Source organism: Bufo bufo, chromosome 10 (genome assembly GCF_905171765.1).
Source record: "Bufo bufo chromosome 10, aBufBuf1.1, whole genome shotgun sequence".
Taxonomy (NCBI): Eukaryota; Metazoa; Chordata; class Amphibia; order Anura; family Bufonidae; genus Bufo; species Bufo bufo.
In genome coordinates, this window is record NC_053398.1 from 87,688,868 (window position 1) to 87,713,487 (window position 24,620).

The 24,620-nt window shown below is 44.4% G+C and overlaps 1 protein-coding gene across 1 annotated transcript in view; it reads right to left on the reverse strand.

Annotated features, from left to right (window-relative positions):
- The window catches only part of RASGRP2 (RAS guanyl releasing protein 2), a 404,443-nt gene extending 382,404 nt beyond the window's left edge, over window positions 1-22,039 (reverse strand). The window contains exon 1 of the mRNA XM_040409574.1: window positions 21,900-22,039. The gene's annotated coding sequence lies outside the window, so the exon portion shown is untranslated. The remainder of the gene's footprint in view (window positions 1-21,899) is intronic.
- Window positions 22,040-24,620: the final 2,581 nt, after the last annotated feature.

The following is a 24,620-nucleotide window of genomic DNA, read 5'->3' on the forward strand; positions in this document are numbered from 1 at the left end:
ATCTACGTTCTATTACAAATAAAATATTGACATTTGCCATCTCCACATCATTGCATTCAGTTTTTATTCACAATTTGTTTAGTGTCCCAACTTTTTGGGAATCCGGTTTGTATATATATGTGTGTGTGCCTTTTTTTATTTTTTGTAATTACACATTTATTTTGTGCCATACATTTTTTACAATTACTTTTTACAAATATAAATATAAAATATATAAATTTAATCTCTATTTCTTAAATGTTTCTGCCAGGATTTGAACTACCAAGCTGGTACATTAGAGGCAAGGATGTTAATCACTACACTATACAGCTTTATGTTATATGGCACAAAAATATAAAATAAGTTTTCTGCTGAATAGGAATACTCACTACATCAGAAACTACTATGAGGTTTTTCTAACACAGTTTAGCATTCAGCTGTATAGCTGAGTGGATAAGGTCCTTCCCTCTAATGTACAATGTTGGGAGTTCAAATCCTGGCAGAAACCTTTCAGAAAGTAGATTTAAATACACTGGGGTGTCCCCAAGCACTGACTCCATATACAGTGCCTTGTGAAAGTATTCACCCCCCTTAACTTTATTTGTGTTTTGTTACATTACAGCCTTAAGTTCAATGTTTTGTTAATCTAAATTCTATGTGATGGATCAGAACACAATAGTCTAAGTTGGTGAAGTGAAATGAGAAAAATATATAAATAAAACTATTGTTTAGAAATAGAAATGTGCGTATGTATTCACCCCCTTTGTTAGGAAGCCCATAAAAAGCTCTGGTGCAACCAATTGCCTTCAGAAGTCACATAATTTGTGAAATGATGTCCACCTGTGTGAAATCTAAGTGTCACATGATCTGTCATTACATATATACACCTTTTTTGAAAGGCCCCAGAGGCTGCAACACCTAAGCAAGAGGCATCACTAACCAAACACTGCCATGAAGACCAAGGAACTCTCCAAACAAGTAAGGGACAATGTTGTGGAGAAGTACAAGTTAGGGTTAGGTTATAAAAAAAATTATCCGAATCTTTTGATGATCCCCAGTAGCACCATCAAATCTATCATAACCAAATGGAAAAAACATGGCACAAGAGCAAACCAAGAGACTGCCGTCCCACCAAAACTCATGGACCAGGCAAGGAGGGAATTAATCAGAGAGGCAGCACAGAGACCTAAGGTAACCCTGGAGGATCTGCAGAGTTCCACAGCAGAGACTGGAGTATCTGTACATAGGATGGCAATAAGCCGTACGCTCCATAGAGTGGCCAGAAGCACGGCATTACTTTCAGCTAAAAACAAAAAGGCACATTGTGAGTTTGCGAAAAGGCATGTGGGAGACTCAAAAAATGTATGGAGGAAGGTGCTCTGGTCTGATGAGACTAAAATTGAACTTTTCGGCCATCAAAGAAAACGCTATGTTTGGCGCAAACCCAATACATCACATCACCCAAAGAACACCATCCGGGACTGGGAAACTGGTCAGAGTTGAGGGAAAGATGGATGGTGCTAAATACAGGGATATTCTTGAGCAAACCTGTACCACTCTGTGCAGGATTTTAGGCTAGGACAGAGGTTCACCTTCCAGCAGGACAATGACCCCAAACACACTGCTAAAGCAACACTTGAGTGGTTTAAGGGGAAATATGCAAATGTGTTGGAATGGCCTAGTCAAAGCCCAGATCTCAATCCAATAGAAAATCTGTGGTCAGACTTAAAGATTGCTGTTCACAAGCACAAATCATCCAACTTGAAGGAGCTGGAGCAGTTTTGCAAGGAGGAATGGGCAAACATCCCAGTGGTAAGATGTGGCAAGCTCATAGAGACTTATCCAAAGTGACTTGGAGCTGATTGCCACAAAAGGTGGCTCTACAAAGTATTGACTTTAGGGGGGTGAATAGTTATGCATGTTGACTTTTTCTGTTATTTTGTCCTATTTGTTGTTTGCTTCACAATAAAAATAAAAAAAACATCTTCAAAGTTGTGGACATGTTCTGTAAATAAAATGATGCAAATACTCAAACAATCCATGTTAATTCCAGGTTGTGAGGCACCAAAACACAAAAAAAGTGAATACTTTTGCAAGGCACTGTATGGATATAGCTATATATGGAGTCAGAGCAGGGACTCCTAAGCCAAAATAGAGTCCCGACACCCTCCCCTCTTCAGAGCAGGGGGTGCCTGGGGTTCTCCCATTGACTTCCATTGTGCTCGGGTGCTCGGTAGAACACCCGAGCATCGCAAAGTGTTCTACTCGAGCACACGAGCACTTTGGTGCTTGCCCAACACTAATAAGCAACTGACTTACTGTAGTCCCCTCCTAAAGTCCCTGAATATCAAGTCACCTAATCTAAAGTCACACACTTAATACAAACACACACTTGAAATCAGGGGCGGACTGGGAACTTAAAGTGGCCCTGGAAAAAATACTAAAAGTGGCCCCGTTTTTTGTAGTTAGGTCCAAATTGATGGAAGGCAGAGCCAGCAATACCATATTGTGGCACATGTATACCACCCCAACAGAGCCAAATGCCATAGTCCATCACAAAATACTATTAGCAGCACAAAATACATCCCCAAAAAATTCCACTGGCCGGCTGTGAGGAGGGCTCAGGCGGCCCCGTGGGGATCAGCCCACCGGGAAATTTCTCTGTAAGGTGGCCAATCTGCACCTGCTTGAAATCAAACACGTGAATGCTCAGACACTCGCGCTATTGTCTGCTTGTATATGTGCTGCTCCCAAACAACTTCAAACCAGACTGCTTTTTTCCTTTCGATATTCCTGCTAGAAATTTAAGGGTATGGGCACACAGAGTGTAACCCGAAAAACCATGCAGCCATTAACAAAGAAGACTGAAAAAACAATGCCTTTCTAATTAGTTAATATGATGCTGCTGTGGCTCATATCGCGGCGTGGTACTCTGGCACCAAGCAGCCGCATGCCAACCTCAGCACAGCCATTCATGTGACCTTACCCTAAGAATACATTGAAAAGTAGATATTAGCATCTGGGGGCATGTCTCTACACATTCTCACACTGTCCAGTCAGTGCTGACAATACTAAACTATATAGAGACACACCTGTTTGACAATGACAATGATAACACTCGGTTGCCAATTTATTCATAGATTTCTAGGAGGGATAACAGAGGAATGTCAGAATTCATAGTTATTTTACGGGGAATAAAGGAATTTTCACATGCCAGAAGACAGGTACTTTTTAATGTGTTAGGGGGAACTTAACTAAAAAATATATTTCGACATGTGTGGTCTAGGGCGGGATTAGATGGGAAATTGCATGAATTACAAAATATACCCATGTGGATTTACTCAATGGTTGAGCTAACACTGGATTTCCCAGTCAGTTGTACTGATATATTTGCAGATACACTGATTCCACACTTTGTAAAAGTCTACAAAAAACTGGGCCACATAGCAGAGATCATGTGTGAACTCACCATAGTGGTGTCAACCCAACCAGGTAAAGACCACAGAAGTGTGGATTATATAGGTCAATAGACCACAAGATACTGAGATATTTAATCACTGACTGACGATAGCTTAGGCTACTTTCACATTAGCGTTTTTTGCAGATCCGACATGGATCTGCAAAAACGCTTCCGTTACAATAATACAACCGCATGCATCCGTCATGAACGGATCCGGTTGTATTATGTCTGCTATAGCCATGACGGATCCGTCTTGAACACCATTGAAAGTCAATAGGGGACGAATTCGTTTTCTATTGTGTCAGAGAAAATGGATCCGTCCCTATTGACTTACATTGTGTGCCAGGACGTCTCGCACCACATCAAGGACAAAAACCGCTGCAGGCAGCGTTCTGGTGTCCGCCTCCAGAGCAGAATGGGGACTGATCGGAGGCAAACTGATGCATTCTGAGCAGAGTCTTTTCCATTAAAAATGCATTGGGGCAAAACTGATCCATTTTGGACTTCTTTTGAGAGCCCTGAACGGATCTCACAAACGGAAACCAAAACTCTAGTGTGAAAGTAGCCTAAGTGTCAGTGACCCAGCACATAAGCAAGCTGTAGACCATGGAAAGCTTTTCTGCAAAGCAAGTAAGGCCTCTTTCACACTTGCGTTGTCCGGATCCGGCGTGTACTCCATTTGCCGGAATTACACGCCGGATCCGTAAAAACGCGAGTGAACTGAAAGCATTTGAAGACGGATCCGTCTTCAAAATGCGTTCAGTGTTACTATGGCAGCCAGGACGCTATTAAAGTCCTGGTTGCCATAGTAGGAGCGGTATACTTACAGTCCGTGCGGCTCCCGGGGCGCTCCAGAATGACGTCAGAGCGCCCCATGCGCATGGATGACGTGTCCATGCGATCACGTCATCCATGCGCGTGAGGCGCCCTGACGTCACTCTGGAGCGCCCCCGGGGAGGCGCACGGAAGGTAAGTACACTGCTCCCCCGCTCCCCACTACACTTTACCATGGCTGCCAGGACTTTAGCGTCCCGGCAGCCATGGTAACCATTCAGAAAAAGCTAAACGTCAGATCCGGCAATACTCTGAAACGACGTTTAGCTTAAGGCCGGATCCGGATCAATGCCTTTCAATGGGCATTAATTCCGGATCCGGCCTTGCGGCAAGTGTTCAGGATTTTTGGCCGGAGCAAAAAGCGCAGCATGCTGCGGTATTTTCTCCGGCCAAAAAACGTTCCGTTCCGGAACTGAAGGCATCCTGATGCATCCTGAACGGATTTCTCTCCATTCAGAATGCATTAGGATAAAACTGATCAGGATTCTTCCGGCATAGAGCCCCGACGACGGAACTCTATGCCGGAAGAAAAGAAAGCAAGTGTGAAAGAGCCCTAAATTGTCTTACTTTTGGGCTTTCAATGGCACCATTCGATTTACCATATCACGTATTCAGGGGCGTAGCTAAAGGCTCATGGGCCCTGGTGCAAGAGTTCAACTTGGGCTCCCGTCCCTTAGTGCTTTGTAACTAGGGGCAGGGGAGCACATAGCCTTCCTGCTGCCTGAGGCAAAAATTGAAATGCCCCTCCCCCCCATGCCAAATTCTTGACCTAACTCTTTCACTCTAGACAGAGGTGTAACCTGCATGCACTTTCTATAATACTAGTGTCTTCTTATGTGGCCCCACAAGTCTTTGGGCCCCCTAAGGTTGCTGGGCCCGGTAGCGACTGCTACCTCTGCACCCCCTATAGCTACACCCCTGCACGTATTGAAAATGGGAAATAAAATCTTTGCAGATTGAAATAAAAAAAAATACAATTTTTCCATCTTTTTTTTGTTTGTTTTATTGACATTATTCTTATTATCCTTGTTCTGCAGGTCAGCACAATTATAGCAATAAGAAATGTATATTGTTTTACTATGTTTTTCTACTTTTAAATAATAAAAACTGTTGAAAAAAACTATTTTTTTCTTAGCATCGCCATAACTTTTAGACTGGGTTAACCCCTTAATGACTGGGCCATTTTGCACCTTTGTGACCAGACAGATTTTTGCAAATCTGACATGTGTCACTTTATGTGGTAATAACTTTGGAACACTTTTACTTATCCAAGCCATTCTGAGATTGTTTCCTCGTGACACATTGTACTTCATGACGGTGGTAAATTTGAGTCAATATGTTTCACCTTTATTTATTAAAAAAAATCAAAAATTGACAGAAAATTTTGAAAAATGTAGAATTGTAAAAATTTTACTCTCTCTGCTTTTAAGGCAGATAGTGATACCTAACAAAATAGTTATTACTTTACATTTCCCATATGTCTGCTTTATGTTGGCATCATTTTGAAAATGTCATTTTATTTTTCTAGGACATTAGAAGGCTTTTTCATTTTAGATGCAATTATTACATTTTTTAAGAAAATTTCTAAAACCCATTTTTAAAGGACCAGTTTAGTTATTAAGTCACTTTGTGGGCCTTACATAGTAGAAACCACCCAAAAGTGGCCACATTTTAGAAACTACACCCCTCAAGTTATTCAAAACTGATGTTACAAACTTTGTTAACCCTTTAGGTGCTCCACAAGAATTAAAGGAAAATGGAGATGAAATTTCAAAATTTCACTTTTTTCACAGATTTTCCATTTTAATAATTTTTTTTCCTGTAACACAGCAAGGGTTAACAGCCAAACTAAATTCAATATCTATTACCCTGATTCTGCAGTTTACAGTAACACCCCATATGTGGTTGTCAACTGCTATATGGGCGCACGGCAGAGCTTAGAACAGATGGAGCACAATATGGCTTTTGGAGGGCAGATTTCACTGGAATAGTTTTCAGACGCTGTGTCGCATTTGAAGGTACCCTGAAGTATCCCTCAGTGGAAACCCCCAAACAGTGACCCCATTTTGGAAACTGCACCCCCCCAAAAAAGTTTTCAAGGGGTGTAGTGAGCACTTTGGCCCAATATGCCTTTCATAGAATTTAGAAACTCGTGGCTGTAAAAAGGAAAAATGACATATTTTACTGAAAAATTTCACTTTAGGCCCAAGTTTTTCATTGTCACAAGGAGTAACAGGAGAAAGTCACCATAAAATTTGTCACCCATTTTTTCCAGAATACAGCAACACCCCACATGTGGTTGTCGACTGCTATATGGGCGCACGGCAGAGCTTAGAACAGATGGAGCACGAAATGTTTTTTGGAGGGCAGATTTCACTGGAATAATTTTATAATTTTCAGGCGCTGTATCGCATTTGAAGCTACCCTGAGGTACCCCAAAATGTGACCCCACTTTGGAAACTAGGGGGTGTAGTGAGAATTTTATTATTTTACGATATTCATCCAAGGGTATAATGAGAATTTATTTTTACATTTTGGAGTTTGTCTAATTTTCTAAATTAGAATTGGCTAATAATATAATTAAATATGGAGTGTTAAAAAACAGTGGATTGCACAATAAATAAAAAAATGGCCAAAAGTGCATAAAAGAAGTAAAAAATATGAAATTGATTAAATTAATAATCTACGGAAGTATGGTAAATGCGGAAACACTGCTTTATAAGAGCCTAATTTTATAAAGCCTGTCATGGATGGGGTCGTCACGTGGGAGCACTGTGTGTTGTCAGCGAAATGAAGAAATCGCAGGATTGTCTCAAATCAGAGGCGTAACTAGAACTGACTGGGCCCCACAGCAAATTTTTGTACGGGCCCCCCCACACACACACTTCTTCACAAACCGCCTCCTCCTGTGCAAACCCCTCTTATATGGCTATTTTGTGACTTTTTATTTACTGTATTTACTGTCATTTTTAGCACGACTTTGTTTTTTTACATTTACAGTTGCTGACGGAGTTTATATTCAACTCAACCCCTTTAACCCCTTAAGGACCGGGCTCATTTTCACCTTAAGGACCAGGCCATTTTTTGGAAATCTGACCAGTGTCACTTTAAGTGCTAATAACTTTAAAACGCTTTGACTTATCAAGGCCATTCTGAGATTGTTTTTTCGTCACATATTGTACTTCATGACACTGGTAAAATGAAGTCAAAAAAATTATTTTTTTTGCACAAAAAAATACCTAATTTACCAAAAATTTGGAAAAATTTGCAAATTTCAAAGTTTCAGTTTCTCTACTTCTGTAATACATAGTAATACCCCAAAAAATTGTGATGACTTTACATTCCCCATATGTCTACTTCATGCTTGAATTGTTTTGGGAATGATATTTTATTTTTTGGGGATGTTATAAGGCTTAGAAGTTTAGAAGCAAATCTTGAAATTTTTCCGAAATTTACAAAAACTCAATTTTTAGGGACCAGTTCAGGTTTGAAGTCACTTTGCGAGGCTTACATAATAGAAACCACCCAAAAATGACCCCATCTAAGAAACTACACCCCTCAAGGTATTCAAAACTGATTTTGCATACATTGTTAACCCTTTAGGTGTTGCACAAGAGTTATTGGCAAATGGGGAGGAAATTTGAGAATTTGATTTTTTTGTCTAATTTTTCATTTTAACCCATTTTTTCCACTAACAAAGCAAGGGTTAACAGCCAAACAAGACTGTATCTTTATTGCCCTGACTCTGCTGTTTACAGAAATACCCAATATGTGGCCGTAAACTACTGTACGGCCTCACAGCGGGGCGTAGAGTGAAAGGTGCGCCGTTTGGTTTTTGGAAGGCTGATTTTTATGGACTGGTTTATTTACACCATGTCCCATTTGAAGCCCCCTGATGCACCCCTAGAGGAGAAACTCCCTAAAAGTGACCCCATCTAAGAAACTACACCCCTCAAGGTATTCAAAACTGATTTTACATACGTCGTTAACCCTTTAGGTGTTGCACAAGAGTTATTGGCAAATGGAGATGAAATTTGAGAATTTCATTTTTTTGCCTAATTTTCAATTTTAACCCATTTTTTTCACTAACAAAGCAAGGGTTAACAGCCAAACAAAACTGTATCTTTATTGCCCTGACTCTGCTGTTCACAGAAACACCCCATATGTGGCTGTAAACTACTGTACGGCCACACAGCGGGGCGTAGAGTGAAAGGTGCGCCGACTGTTTTTTTGACACCATGTCCCATTTGAAGCCCCCCTGATGCACCCCTAGAGTAGAAACTCCATAAAAGTGACCCCATCTAAGAAACTACACCCCTCAAGGTATTTAAAACTGATTTTACAAACTTTGTTAACCCTTTAGGTATTGCACAAGATTTAATGGAAAATAGAGACACAATTTCAAAATTTCACATTTTTGGCAGATTTTCCATTTTAATATTTTTTTTCTAGTTACAAAGCAAGGGTTAACAGCCAAACAAAACTCATTATTTATGGCCCTGATTCTGTAGTTTACAGAAACACCCCATATGTGGTCGTAAACCGCTGTACGGGCACACGGCAGGGCGCAGAAGGAAAGGAATGCCATACGGTTTTTGGAAGGCAGGTTTTGCTGGACTGTTTTTTTGACACCATGTCCCATTTGAAGCCCCCCTGATGCACCCCTAGAGTAGAAACTCCAGAAAAGTGACCCCATTTTAGAAACTACGGGATAGGGTGGCAGTATTGTTGGTACTAGTTTAGGGTACATATGATTTTTGGTTGCTCTATATTACACTTTTTGTGCGGCAAGGTAACAAGAATTAGCTTTTTTGGCACCGTTTTTTTTTTTGTTATTTACAACATTCATCTGACAGGTTATATCATGTGGTAATTTCATAGAGCAGGTTGTCACGGACGCGGCGATACCTAATATGTATTACATTTTTTTAATTTATGTAAGTTTTACCCAATGATTTCATTTTTAAAACAAAAAAAAGTTTTAGTGTCTCCATAGTCTAAGAGTCATAGTTTTTTCAGTTTTTGGGCGATTATCTTAAGTAGGGTCTCATTTTTTGCGGGAGGAGATGACGGTTTGATTGGCACTATTTTGGGGTGCATATGACTTTTTGATCGCTTGCTATTACACTTTTTGTGACGTAAGATGACAAAAAATTGCTTTTTTTACACAGTTTTTTTTTTTTTTTTTTTACGGTGGTCACCTGAGGGGTTAGGTCATGTGATATTTTTATAGAGTCGGTCGATACGGACGCGGCAATACCTAATATGTATACTTTTTTTTTATTTATGTAAGTTTTACACAATGATTTCATTTTTGAAACAAAAAAAATTATGTTTTAGTGTCTCCATAGTCTAAGAGCCATATTTTTTTCAGTTTTTGGGTGATTATCTTAAGTAGGGTCTCATTTTTTGCGGGATGAGATGACGATTTGATTGTTACAATTTTGGCGTACATGCGACTTTTTTGATCACTTTTATTACCTTTTTTTGGGAAGTAAGGTGAGCAAAATTTCAATTTCATCATAGTTTTTTATTTTCTATTTTTATGGCGTTCACCGTTCGGGTAAAGTAACATGACCGTTTTATAGATCAGGTCGTTATGGACGCGGCGATACCAAACATGTGTAGGGAATGTTATTTTTTTTATTTTTAATCAGTGATAAATGTGTTTTTTGATTTTTACATTTTTTTCACTTTTTTTCACTTTTTTTTTTACCCAGACCCACTTGGTTCTTGAAGATCCAGTGGGTCTGATGTCTGTATAATACAGTACAGTACAATATATATTGTTCTGTACTGTATTTTACTTACACTGAACAGATCTATGCTTTCAGCACAGATCTGTTCAGCACCATGGACAGCAGGACGCCTGAGAGGCGTCCTGTTGCCATGGGAACCTTCCCCGTCGGCTCAGAACTGCGCAGACGGGGAAGGGTAAGGATGGGATCTGGCGGGGGGCTGTCTGGGAGCTCTCTCCCTCTCCATCGGGGGGCTGCAAAGGCACAAATATTTTCCATTACACCTCAGGTCAGACCAGCAATCAGACCCCCAAAGTTAATCAGACCTCAGATAAGACCCCCAATGTCAATCAGACCTCAGATCAGACCCCCAATGCCTCAGTTCAACCCCCCAACCTTCATCCATCTATCAGCCCCCATATTTCAGCCATCTATCAGCCCCCATATGTCAGCCATCAGCGCCCATATGTCAGCCAGAAGCCCCTATATGTCAGCCATCAGCCCCATATGTCAGCCATGAGCCCCCATATGTCAGCCAGCAGCCCCTATATGTCAGCCATCAGCCCCATATATCAGCCCTATATGTCAGCCAGCAGCCCCTATATGTCAGCCATCAGCCCCTATATGTCAGCCATCAACCCCCATATGTCAGCCAGCAGCCCCATATGTCAGCCATGAGCCCCCATATGTCAGCCAGCAGCCCCTATATGTCAGCCATGAGCCCCCATATGTCAGCCAGCAGCCCCTATATGTCAGCCATCAGCCCCATATATCAGCCCTATATGTCAGCCAGCAGCCCCTATATGTCAGCCATCAGCCCCTATATGTCAGCCATCAACCCCCATATGTCAGCCATCAGCCCCTATATGTCAGCCATCAACCCCCATATGTCAGCCATGAGCCCCCATATGTCAGCCAGCAGCCCCTATATGTCAGCCATCAGCCCCCATATGTCAGCCATCAGCCCCATATATCAACCGCTATATGTCAACCATCAACCATTTAGCAGTTCTTCTGATAAGAAGATTTTTTTAAATTCCACCCCCTAAACCCCATAACATCATAACGGATGCCTGTGACAGAATTAAATTCTGGAACAAACGGGGTATATGACTCTGTGGGCATCCATTCGGGGTCAATGGCGCTAGTGCCAAGCAAAGAATTTCATCTGCGACTTTGCTGTGGCTCGTCATCACTAGTGTTAGCAGGCGATAAGCAGACGCACCTAGGTTTTAGAGGAGAACGATAAGAAAAGAATATTTTCCATTACACCTCAGGTCAGACCAGCAATCAGACCCCCAAAGTTAATCAGACCTCAGATAAAACCCCCAATGTCAATCAGACCTCAGATCAGACCCCCAATGCCTCAGTTCAACCCCCCAACCTTCATCCATCTATCAGCCCCCATATTTCAGCCATCTATCAGCCCCCATATGTCAGCCATCAGCGCCCATATGTCAGCCATCAGCGCCCATATGTCAGCCATCAGCCCCATATGTCAGCCATGAGCCCCCATATGTCAGCCAGCAGCCCCTATATGTCAGCCATCAGCCCCATATATCAGCCCTATATGTCAGCCAGCAGCCCCTATATGTCAGCCATCAGCCCCTATATGTCAGCCATCAACCCCCATATGTCAGCCAGCAGCCCCTATATGTCAGCCATGAGCCCCCATATGTCAGCCAGCAGCCCCTATATGTCAGCCATGAGCCCCCATATGTCAGCCAGCAGCCCCTATATGTCAGCCAGCAGCCCCTATATGTCAGCCATCAGCCCCATATATCAGCCCTATATGTCAGCCAGCAGCCCCTATATGTCAGCCATCAGCCCCTATATGTCAGCCATCAACCCCCATATGTCAGCCATCAGCCCCTATATGTCAGCCATCAACCCCCATATGTCAGCCATGAGCCCCCATATGTCAGCCAGCAGCCCCTATATGTCAGCCATCAGCCCCCATATGTCAGCCATCAGCCCCATATATCAACCGCTATATGTCAACCATCATCCCCCAGTGCAAATAAAAGTGCCCTCACACTGTGCGCAGCCCTGCACAGCCGATAGCCGAGCCGAGGACCAGGAAGCGGTGAGTACAGAGCCTTCACTAGTAAGCGCTTCATTAGTATTCGCCCCATTTTTCCCCCACTTGGCGGGGGGGGGGGTGCGTCTTATGGGGCGAAAAATACAATAACTATGGCTAATTACCAGTAATTTGATCTAATATATAAAGCTGAGTGTAAATTTGAAATTTGGCACACAGGTACATCAGGTGTCCGGGAAGGTTTTAGGGTCCATTCACACGTCCGTAGAATGGGTCCGCAACCATTCCGCAATTCTGCGGAGCGGGTGCAGACCCATTCATTCTCAAAGGGGACAGAAAGAATGAGGACAGCACACATTGTGCTGTCCGCATCTGTACTTCCGGTCAGCGGCTCCCGAAAAAAATAGAACATGTCCTATTCTTGTCCGCAATAGCACGCCTCCTGGCACAATGTGTCCACCCACCCCTCCTACATCACATTCAAGCCATAACTCTGCCCCTCTTTTCCCTGCTCCCAGCATGAGGGCAGGCTTGGGCACTAGCAGGGGGCATGCCTGGGCTCCTTCCTGCAAGAGTGATGCCCCTCTGGACACCTTACTGGCTCATTTGCATGCCAATAAACTGGATTTTCAGAAGATAGAAAATCTCTATTGCTGAAACAAAGGCACATCTAGAAATAAGGTACTAAGTGCTATTAGGCCATGGCATTACTTAAATAGCGATTATCCTGGTGACAGATTTCCTTTAAAGGGGCAGGACGCCGTAGATGACACTGTTAAGGGAGAGGAGTGCTGTGGATGTCACAGTTAAGGGGGCAGGTAGGGTGGTGATTCAGGCCACCCTCAAAAGACGGACTTAAAAACCCCACCCCCAGGCCCGCTAACCCACGCCCCCCATCCTGTTAGGCCACGTCCTTCCACTCCGCAGCCGACGGGGATTAAACAAATGAAGGGAAAATTCAACTTCTGTCAGCTGCAGGGGTGGGAGGGAGGGTGACTTTCTCCCTGCAGCTCACGCTCAGATAGCACAGTGCTGCTGTATGAGAGTGAGCTGTTCAAAAGGACATCCCTGTGTCCGTCCAGGCCCTGCGCCGGACGAGGACAGGGAGTCTGAAAGCCGGACTGTCCTGCTTAAACCGGACCTCTGGCCACGGTAGGGGCAAGCTACAGTGGAGGTCACAATAAAGGAGACGGTCTGCTATGGAGGTCAGTGTTAAGGGGCAGATTGCTGTAGAGGCCACTGTTAATGGGCAGGGTGTTGTGGAAATCACTGTTAAGTAGACGGGGTACTGTGGAAGTCACTAATAAAAGGGCGACCGCTGTGGAAGTCACTGTTAAAGGGGCGGGTCGCTGTGGAAGTCACTGTTAAGGGGACAAGGAACGGTGGGAGTCACAGTTAAGGGGACGGTCCACTATGGAGGCAGTATTAAGGGGCAGGGTGCTGTAGAGGTCACTGTTATGGGGGCAGGGTGTTGTGGAGGTCACATTTTAATGGAACAGAGCTCTGTGGAGGTCACTGTTAAGGAGGCGGATTATTGTGTAAATCACTGTTAAGGAGATGGGGTACTGTGGAGGTAACTAATAAAGGGCAGGCCGCTGTGGAGGTCAATGTTAAAGGGGCGGGCACTGGTCTCTGTTAAGGGGGCAAGGAATGGTGGAGGTCACAGTTAAGGGGGTGGGGTGCTGAAGAACTCACTGTTAAAGGGGCAGGCTGCTGTGAATGTCAAAGTTAAGTGGGCTGCTGTGAAGGTTCCATTTTAAGGAGACACGGCACTGTGGGGGGGCAGTGTTAAGGGGTGGGAAGCTGTGGAGGTCACTGTTAAGGCGGCGGGATACTGTAGATGTCACTGTTATAGCGAATACTGTCGATATCTTTAAAGAACACACACAAACATTAAATGAAAAAGATGAAATATACCCGTGCGAAGCCTGGTCCTTCAGCTAGTATATATTATTTTTGTATATTTTTCTTTTTTCTTTTTTTCTTCTTTTTTTTTTGAACGCCTAAACTATTTCTAGCTCACTGCCAATACTCTTCTGGCGAACTAACTAAAACTATCTAATTACCAATAATTTATATATACAGTATATATATATTTTTTTATTATAATTATTTTTATTTTTTTACAAACGCCAAGGCCTTATGCACACGACGTATGTATTTTGCAGTCCGCAAAAAACGGATCCACAAAAAATACGGATGACGTCTGTATTACTTTAATAGTAACTTTTTGTAAGTAGTGTATGTGACCATTTAACTGATCTCTGCCTTGTCCTCCTTATGTCTTCAGTGTCCTAATACGTTGTCCATAGGTGGCAGAGACAACAGCGATGTGCCTCATTGTTTTGGTCACTGCAATCCTGAGCACTTAGGGCTCATATAGACAAATGTATGGGCTCCGTGTCTGTACTGCACATCAAGTTGAATGGGTCTGCAATCTGCAAGATACGGCAAAAGATAGGACATGTCCTATGTATTGTGTAGTGGAGGCACAGACCTGAAAGCCCACAGAAACGCTTCTGAGGGGTTTCGGGTCTGTGCCTCCACACCACAAAAGATAAGTTGTGTCCTATCTTTTGACATATCTTACGGATCGATGACCAATTGAAGTCAATGGGTCTGCATCGCAATATGGGATTCACATGGCCAGCGCCCACTCATTGCTGACTGCTACTTGTGGTCCGTAGCACGGGCATGGTGACCGTGTCCATTCCATTTTTTTTGCAGCCGTATGCAGAAACATTGATTTCAACAGTCCGCAAAAAAAAGGAAGTTACTCTGTGTGCATTACGTTTTCATATGTGCGCATATCCATTCCGCAAAAAAATAGAACATGTCCTATTATTGTCCGCGTTACGGATAAGGATAGTACTATTCTATTAGGGGCCGGCTGTTCCATTCTGCAAAATACGGAATGCACATGGAGGTTAAAGTTGGAATGAAATACACTGGACTGCTGCGCTAATATAATGGAGAGGACTCCTGTGGGTACACACAGTGGTCCTGACAATGTATTTCAGCGCAGCTTTCAGCTCTAACAGCGGTAGAATGGGGGGGGTTAAGGAAAACAAATTACTGCAGATAAAAGTCCAAGATCGTGGTCACAGACTCCCTTTAATACATATCATATACCTTAGAATCATATTTTTCTTATATTGCAAGTGCAGAAAAAGTGATTTTTTCACTAATCATAATTTAAAAAAACTTGGGGGGTCATTTATGAAATCAGATACATCAGTTTTAAGGCATACAAAAGTCGCAAGTCATGGCAACAGCGACATTTCCTGATCCTCGCCACATTTTACAGGGGTCTGTATTTAAGAGCTAAAAGTGAGATTAGACCTGGATTATGGCTTATTTGGCCTCTTTTACACGAGCGTGACAGATTGTCCTCCGGATGCGTTCAGTGAAACTCGCACCATTTTGCAAGCAAGTTCAGTCAGTTTTGTCTGCGATTGCGTTCAGTTGTTCAGTTTTTTCCGCGCGGGTGCAATGCGTTTTGATGCGTTTTTCACGCACGTGATAAAAAAGTAAAGGTTTACAAACAACATCTCTTAGCAACCATCAGTGAAAAACTTGCTTGCGGATGCGATGCGATTTTCACGCAGCCCCATTCACTGCGCGAAAAACGCAGAATATAGAACATGCTGCGATTTTCACGCAATGCACAAGTGATGCATGAAAAACACCACTCATGTACACAAACCCATTGAAATGAATGGGTCAGGATTCAGTGCGGGTGCAATGCATTCACGTCACGCATTGCACCCGCGCGGAAAACTCGCTCGTGTGAAAGGGGCCTTACTACCGTATGTGCGCCTTGTGCAAATGTCGCATTCCACGCCAGGCAACGCCCTGGTCTATTTTACACCTAAAGGTGTAAACCCTGTTACACTCACGTCACATATATTATTAAAGGGATTCTGTCAGCAAGATTTTCGATATAGAGCTGTTCATATCATCCTATCAGTCTCCATTATCTAATTAAAAATATACTAGTTTTACCCCCATCTGTCCTTTCATTTTTGATAAAAATCGGTTTTAGTTATATGCTAATTACCTTCCTAACGTTCCCAAGGGGCTGTCCCTTTGGCCGTTTGTGCCCAGCCGCGCCCCTTATCTCGTAGCTCGCCACCCTACTGCTAATTATTCACTCCTTTCATCGCTGATGGTGCGATGGATCCACTGGTCAGCACCCGCGCGGTGGCCTGGCAGCAGCCTCAGCGAACAAAGCTCGCATGTGCCAGCCGTCTGCGCACTTCACTCACGGGCGCTGACCTGTCAATCCAGGGCACATGCGCAAGATTACAGTGCACCATCGGCAATGAGAGGAGTGAATAATTAGCAGTGGAGCGGCGCTGGGCTTGGTAACTAGTGAGCGAGTGTGCAGACGCCAGAACTCAGCGCTAGTTGTCAATCTGAGGGGAGGAGAGCTTTTTGTATAAAGAAGGAGGGTCTGTATTGAGTACCAGGGGTGTCGTGGAGCGGTGCTCAAACCACATAATCCCGCCTCCTGGTGCTCCAATAGCTAATCTGCATAAAAATAAAAGTGCTAATTTCTCCTGAACACCGACACCTACAATAAAAAGAAAGGTATCTTTAAATGATATACAACCCCCCTTTCCTTTATAGTATGGGCTGTTGCAGATATGGGGGTTTTATAGCATGTACATCATGGACTGCATTGCACTTTTTGTGATTTGCTTCTTATTAAATGATTTGCTTGCCTTCTTCTCATAGTACATCCTGGTGCCATCTCCTCCTCAGGTAAGTGACATGCACCTTGCCATCCACATGATGGAAAATAAAATGTGATTCATCAGACCTGGCCACCTTCTTCCATTGCTCCATGGTCCCACGTGGCAATTACAGGTGCTTTTGGCAGTGGGCAGGGTCAGCCTAGGCACTCGAAGGGCTCTAAAACCTTTCTACCATAGCTAGCATTAATGGTGGCATAAGAGCAGACGGCTAGCCTTCACTAAGCAGGTGCATCAAGGAGTCTTGGGCACCCATATCTCTGTTGGCAGTCGACCGGTGTCCACCTCCTTGGACCATTATTGGTAGATACTAAACACTACATAACGGGAACACATCACAAGACCCGCCGTTTTTAAGATGACCCTGGCCCCAGTCAGGGTCACTAGGATCCTTACCCATTGCCCATTTTTACTGCTTCCAGCACATCAACTTCAAGAACTGGCTTCCTAATGTATCTCACACCTTGACAGGAGCCATTACAATGAGAGAATCAATGTCATTCACCTCACGTGACAGAGGTTTTAATGTTATAGCTGATCGTTGTATATTTCTTAGGACTGAAACAACCTCCTGTCTGACTCATATAGGTGTCCCTATGCGGTAAAGGGTTAGACTACTTTCACACTAGCGTTTTTTGTGGATCAGCAAAAACGCTTCCGTTACAATATAATACAACTGCATGCATCCGTCATGAATGGATCCGGTTGTATTATGTCTTCTATAGCCATGATCACCATGAAAGTCAATGGAGGACGGATCCGTTTTTTATTGTGCCAGATTGTGTCATAGAAAACGGATCCGTCCCCATTGACTTACATTGGGTGCCAGGACGTTTGGCTCCGCTTCGTCAGGTGGACAGAAAAACGATGCAGGCAGCGTCTTGGTGTCCGCCTCCAAAGCGAAATGGAGACTGAACGGAGGCAAACTGATGCATTCTGAGCGGATCCTTTATTATTCAGAATGCATTAGGGCAAAACTGATCCGTTTTGGACCGCTTGAGAGAGCCCTGAACGGATCTGACAACCGGAAAGCCAAAAACGCCAGTGTGAAAGTAGCCTTACAGAAGTCCCACCTGCAGTTCTTGTATTGCGGTACTAATGACGCTGTCTGCTGCCCACTGCTGATTTAGGAACACATCTCTGTAGACTTTCACCTGCTCACAGCCATTACAGTGGAGAGATGGAAACAAGCCATGGGAACGGGCACAGAAACTGGCATGTGTACAGAGTAAGAAATCCCTCTGACTGCTCGGAAATAGTAGGAATGTTTCAAAGGCTGCCAGTACTTTATTCTAGTACCATCATGTCATACTAAATATGAATATTACTGAGCTTTAATAAACCGAGGTTTATCCTACAACTCCATGGACTTCTACTGGTCATTAAAGGGATTTTCCAGAAGTTACTCGGTGAAGACCTCTCCTTAGGACGTCCGCCGATCGGATATTGAAGACAAATCCTAATGCTAGGTCATCAATAGTAAAGGTCCTGGAAAACTAACAAAAGACACAACATAGAGCCAGAGGATATAAGCGTGACTTATTGTTAGGTTGTGCACATTTACGGGTTTTCCCAGGAGGCAGGAGGCCAGTGGGTTTACCTATACCTTTTGGGTTGTTTTAGGGCGTTCCACTAAGAAGATCAAAATGCAAGTCGTCTAATGTAAGTTTACAGCATTTCATCCACATGCAAAACATAAGTCAAGAAATAACTTTTTGCTTTGGTAACAAAAACAAAATGCAAAATATAAACGTCCAGTGTTCTGTAAAGATCAGCACAAGCTCCCCTGAAAGAACCGAAGAAAGCACCAGGTCTTAGAGAACCGAAGAAAGCTCCAGGTCTTAGAGAACCAAAGAAAGCACCAGGTCTTAGAGAACCGAAGAAAGCACCAGGTCTTAGAGAACCGAAGAAAGCACCAGGTCTTAGAGAACCGAAGAAAGCACCAGGTCTTAGAGAACCGAAGAAAGCACCAGGTCTTAGAGAACCGAAGAAAGCACCAGGTCTTAGAGAACCGAAGAAAGCACCAGGTCTTAGAGAACCGAAGAAAGCACCAGGTCTTAGAGAACCGAAGAAAGCACCAGGTCTTAGAGAACCGAAGAAAGCACCAGGTCTTAGAGAACCGAAGAAAGCACCAGGTCTTAGAGAACCGAAGAAAGCACCAGGTCTTAGAGAACCGAAGAAAGCACCAGGTCTTAGAGAACCGAAGAAAGCACCAGGTCTTAGAGAACCGAAGAAAGCACTAGGTCTTAAAGGGGTTGTCCCACGAAAAAGAATCTACAATTTTCACACCTGATCCTGGATCTGAATACTTTTGTAATTGCATATAATTAAAGAGTCCCCCCTCAAGTTCTTGTTTCTTTGGTTATTTGTTAATATGTGTTTAACTCTTTGCAATGATTACTACGGCACTGATACAAACTTTTCAGTAGGCTAAGACCTCCGGTTTTCTATACAAGTTAGGCCTCTTTCACACGACCGGATAGCTTTTTCTGTGTTTTACGGGCCGTTTTTAACGGATCCATTTTTCCGTTTTTTGTTTCTGTTGTGTTTCCATTTTTCAGTATACAGTAATTACATAGAAAACATTGGGTTGGGCATAAAATTTTTAATAGATGGTTCCACAAAAACGGAACGGATACAGAAGACATACGGAGTACATTCCGTATGTTTTCCTGTTTTATTTGCGGACCTATTGAATTGAATGGAGCAACGGAACGTGATTTGCAGGTAATAATAGGACATGTTCTATCTTTGAACGGAGAGGAAAAACGGAAATACGAAAACGGAATGCATACGGAACACATTCAGTTGTTTTTGTGGAACCATTTAAATGAATGGTTCCGTATACGGACCGTATACAGAACACCAAAAAACGTTTGTGTATCTCCATCTAACAGAAGCAGTCTTAATCCAACTAGATGGAGCCAGGCAAGGAAGTCTGTGTCTGTAACTATTATCAATGTGAAGTATTGTCATCTGCTTCCATAATGTATGTTTTGTAACTTGAAAATTAATAAAAAGTATGCTGTTTGTTATTTTTCTTATTTCTTTGTCCGGCTCACTGAGATGGCCGCACATGCTCAGTTTCATCCTTCAACTGCCTCCTGAGCTGTAATAGGGAGAGCATGGGCACGCCCCCTGAGCTGCAGCAAAAAGGACACGCCCCCTGAGCTGTCAGCTTGATAGAAATCTAGCAGAACTATAAATGGGGAGATCTCTGGATCCATGAGAGGAACAGGGCTGGTTCTAGCTTTTTAGAAAGAGATTGTCATGTACTATATGATTTTCATTTTTTACATTAATCATGGGAAAACCCCTTTAAAGGGATATTTCAGGATTTCAATATTGATGGCCTATCATCAGAATATCAGATTGGCGGGGGTCCAACATCCCGTACCCCACGATCAGCTGTTTCAAAGTCGCTCCATCCATTGTATAGAGGGCAGAGCTGGTAACCACAGCGCTGCTCGCATTGAAGTGAATGGCAGCGCTGATCAGAGGAGGTGCGGGGGGATCCGACCCCCACCAATCTGATATGGATGGCCTATCAATACTAAACCATGGACATCCCCTTTAATCGGACATAACTGAGTTTATGCCTTGTCATTTTTTTCAAGATGAAAAGAAAAAATTTAATTAAATTAGCAAATATCTGAGATAACAGGAAATTAGCGATAATCCACATGCGAATCCCGCGGCTGGGCATCACCCAGCCACTATCATACTACATTTCCCCTGCAACTGATGTCAGCTGACCCCGACATCTCTCCCAGTGACAGTCAGTTGACTGCACCAGTTCAGTATGAAACAAGCCCTATAAGCTATAAACGTATCACACCAAACTGTCAGCCATGTAAGTGTCTGTGGGGGCACTGCCACCTGCGGACTCTCATCCCCAAGCCACAGCGCTTCAGAGCGAAACATAGGTCAAGGCAGTCAGGGCACCTGGTGCTTTAGGGCTAATGCACACTGCCGTTGCATACAGCGGGTCCGCAATACATGGGCACCGGCCGTGTGCACCCCTGGAGATGCAGTGCGGAACGGAAGCACGGACTGGAAGCCCACTGAAGCACTACAGAGGGCTTCCCTGGTGTTTCTGTCCGTGCCTCCGCACAGATGTTGCCCGTGCATTCGGGACCACAAATTGCGGTCCCCAATGCACGTAACGGTCGCACAACGGACATGTGCATGAGCCCTTAATCTATTATTTTTATATATATATTAGAGACAAAAAGTTTGCAAGTATGTATTTAGCCTTCAAATGACACAATTCTGGCTCCCTGCAGCCACCACTAGGTGTCACTCACTGCATAAGAATGTCTATAGATCCCACTGCCGGCTATAACATCTGTATGCAGTGAGCGCCCCCTAATGGTCAATGCATTTAAATGCCATCTCCAGTGGTTATATGAAGCACCAGAGCTCAAGGAGATGAATCCTACACTGTCCTGGTAATAAAGCCACCCTCAGGGCCACCAGGGGCCACGAATAACTGCGCTCACAGACTTTATGATTAGTGGCTGAGCACATCCATTCTGATAGCAATGGAATATATATATAGCTCTATAGACAACGCAAGAATCTAGTGACGCCCCCCATATGCAGTCTGCCCCCCACAAGAAACACACCCCAAGACCAGCCTTCACCACAGAGAACGGACGCGTTTCATCATGTCACTCACACCAGGCACTGAGCCCATCATGGCAGGGTTGATCCTGCCCCGCACCCTTACAACTAGATGATACATTGGAAAGTTCCTCACTATGAACTATGTAGATGTACACATGTAGCAGAGCTGAATCTGTTATTCGGCACAACTTATTTGCAGTGTGTTAGCTGTGGTTCTGAACAAGCTGACACAATATCTGTGACCATACAAATAGGGGGCAGCCAAATGACAAGCTCAGCTCTGCTACGTCTGCCTGTCAGCAGCAACCTGAATGTACATGGAAACGGACATACATGTATAGAAAGTACCAGTAGTGGGATGTAGATGGCCAGAAGCTGCCCACAGACACGACTGGCATACAGCTAAGGGTGCCCCCAGCATCCCCGCCTGCAGAGAGCAGGCAGAGCAGCATTGTACCTACCTCAGCCCGGAGCTTGTGACAGGACTCAGCCCCTCCGTGTCACTTTTCAGCGCCCAGCCCCCCTCCTGTGCTAGAATGTGACTTACACTTCCTCCCCGAGCATCTGGCCAGGAAACTGCAGCAGATAATCAACATATTGCGTTTAACCCCAACAAAACAACATGGTGTCCTGGCATGTGAGGAGCCCAGTGTGCCCCAGGAGGACATTACCTCTCACAGGGCCTCACCCAGCTTTCCCGGAGCCCTGCACGGCCTGCTTAGTGCAATGACTGGTAGTAAATCTGCCTTCAGACACCTTGCTATAAGTCTATCAGCCGTGGGAGACATGTGCCCCCAATGTGGAGAAACCCCATAGCTTCTGACTTGTTGGATGGTCACAGGGGACACTTTGGTTCATTGTGACACCTCCATTTTTCCTGCGTATTTACACATCTCACTCGTTTTCTTAGGCTGGGTTCACACTTGAGCGTTTTACAGCGCGTTCAAACGCGCTGTAAAACGCTCAACACATGAAAACCAATGCTTCCCTATGGCCCTGGTTCTCACTTGAGCGTTTTACAGCGCTGAAAAACGCGCTGTAAAACGCCCTACGCTCAAACAAGTACTTGAGCTTCTTTGGGGCGTTTTGACGCGCGTTTGTGGCCATAGGACATTGCAGTCAATCACACAAACGCGCGTTGACTATTGCAAAAAACGCGCGTCAAAAACGCGCGTTAAACGCGCATATCAAAGACGCTCAGGTCTGAACCCAGCCTTAGTGCACAAGAAATAACGCACAGATTATCTGAAGATAGAAGTTTCTAGAGTCTAAATTGCATCAAATAATGAAATAATATGCAAGGCGGGCTCTAATATACAGATAGGAGCCAGACAAACACTTTCTGGATCTATATTGTCAATGTAATAATTCTATACCTCAGGTCCAAAAGAGGGACTTGGGTCAGAAATAGGGACTGTCCCTCCAAAAGAGTGACACTTGGGAGGTCTGAAATCCCAGCCTTTTATTTTTAAGCAAATTAGTCCCTGGGTGCAACAAGGGCGTGTCCATTGCACCTTGTTGCACCCAGAGGCTCGGCTCACTTGCATTGATGCATTTAACTGACAGTGAAGACATGAAGTCTCACAGCAGCACGTTCAGTGCATGAGCAGTACAGGGCCAGAGATCTGCAGACCTGTACTGCGCATGCGTCAAACACTCTGCTGCGAGACTTCAGGGCCAGGCATTAGTATGTCTTCAATGCCTGGTACTGTCAGTCAAAGCGGTGTGGGCACAGACATCAAGGCAAGTGAGCGGAGCCTCTGGGTGCAATGAGGTCGAACGGCAACGCTCTCGGTGCACCCAGGGACTCATTTGCTTAACAATAAAAGCATACCTCCCAACCGTCCCAGATCCGGAGGGACCGTCCCGGATTTCAGTGGCTGCCCCACGGTCCCGGTACGTGGAGGTATTTCTCGCTCTCAGGCAGCTGTCCCTGCTTCAGCAGAGACAGGTGCCTGTAATGATGAAGCAGAGAGCCATTGGATCCCTGCTTCATCATTCCTCCCCCCTGCTGGTGCTCCACACCTCGGGTCTGTGCAGGGGGCGGGGCCGGAAGTTATCTTCTGCTCCTCCTACACAGACCAGGGCAGCCAATGTGGATCCTGCTGCTGGGGAACGAGGTGAGTATGTGGAGTTTTATTTTTATTTTTTTACTTTCTGTGAGGGGGCACAATCCTGGGCATATTTCTGAACGGGCACATAACTGGGCATATTCCTGTAAAAGGGCACCTATCTGGGCATATTACTGTGAGAGGGCACCTAACTGGGCATATTCCTGTCAGGGGGCACAGTCCTGGGCATATTACAGTGAGGGGGCATAGCTGGGCATATTACTGTCAGGGGGCATGTAACTGGACATATTACTGTGAGGGGGCACATAACTGGGCATATTACAGTGAGGGGGCATAGCTGGGCATATTACTGTGAGGGGGCACAGTCCTGGGCATATTACTGTCAGGGGGCATGTAACTGGACATATTACTGTGAGGGGGCACATAACTGGGCATATTACAGTGAGGGGGCATAGCTGGGCATATTACTGTGAGGGGGCACAGTCCTGGGCATATTACTGTCAGGGGGCATGTAACTGGACATATTACTGTGAGGAGGCACATAACTGGGCATATTACAGTGAGGGGGCATAGCTGGGCATGTAACTGGACATATTACTGTGAGGGGGCACATAACTGGGCATAATTACAGAATGTGGCAAGGTGTCTGATGGCAGATTGCCTCTAAGAGAAGCTGCATCAGGACTAAAATAGAAATCCCTGCGGCTTCACTTCACAATAGTCCAGTGGTCCCCTGAGGGCCTCACCGATGCCTCAGTGCTGGTGCTGATATGGAGGGCAAAGGGGCAGTGTTCATTTAAGATGATAAATGGAGTTGGTGTGTTCACATCTGAGCTGAATGCTTGTTTGCTGCAGATTTCCTGGAGAAATATTTCTATGTAGTCAAAACTACCAACCTAATGGACCCCATTGTAAGTCTATAGGATCCATCAGGTGACGGATCCAGCGCTGCGTTATGATTTCTAATTATAATGGAAACCACAATGCAAATGTGAACACAGCCTAAAATAGTATATTGTCCCGAGTTTTCCAAGCAAGGTGCCACAGAGGCGTGACCAGTTCATGGTATCTACTCAGCAGATCGGAGCTTGATCTACTGTGGTTTGTGCT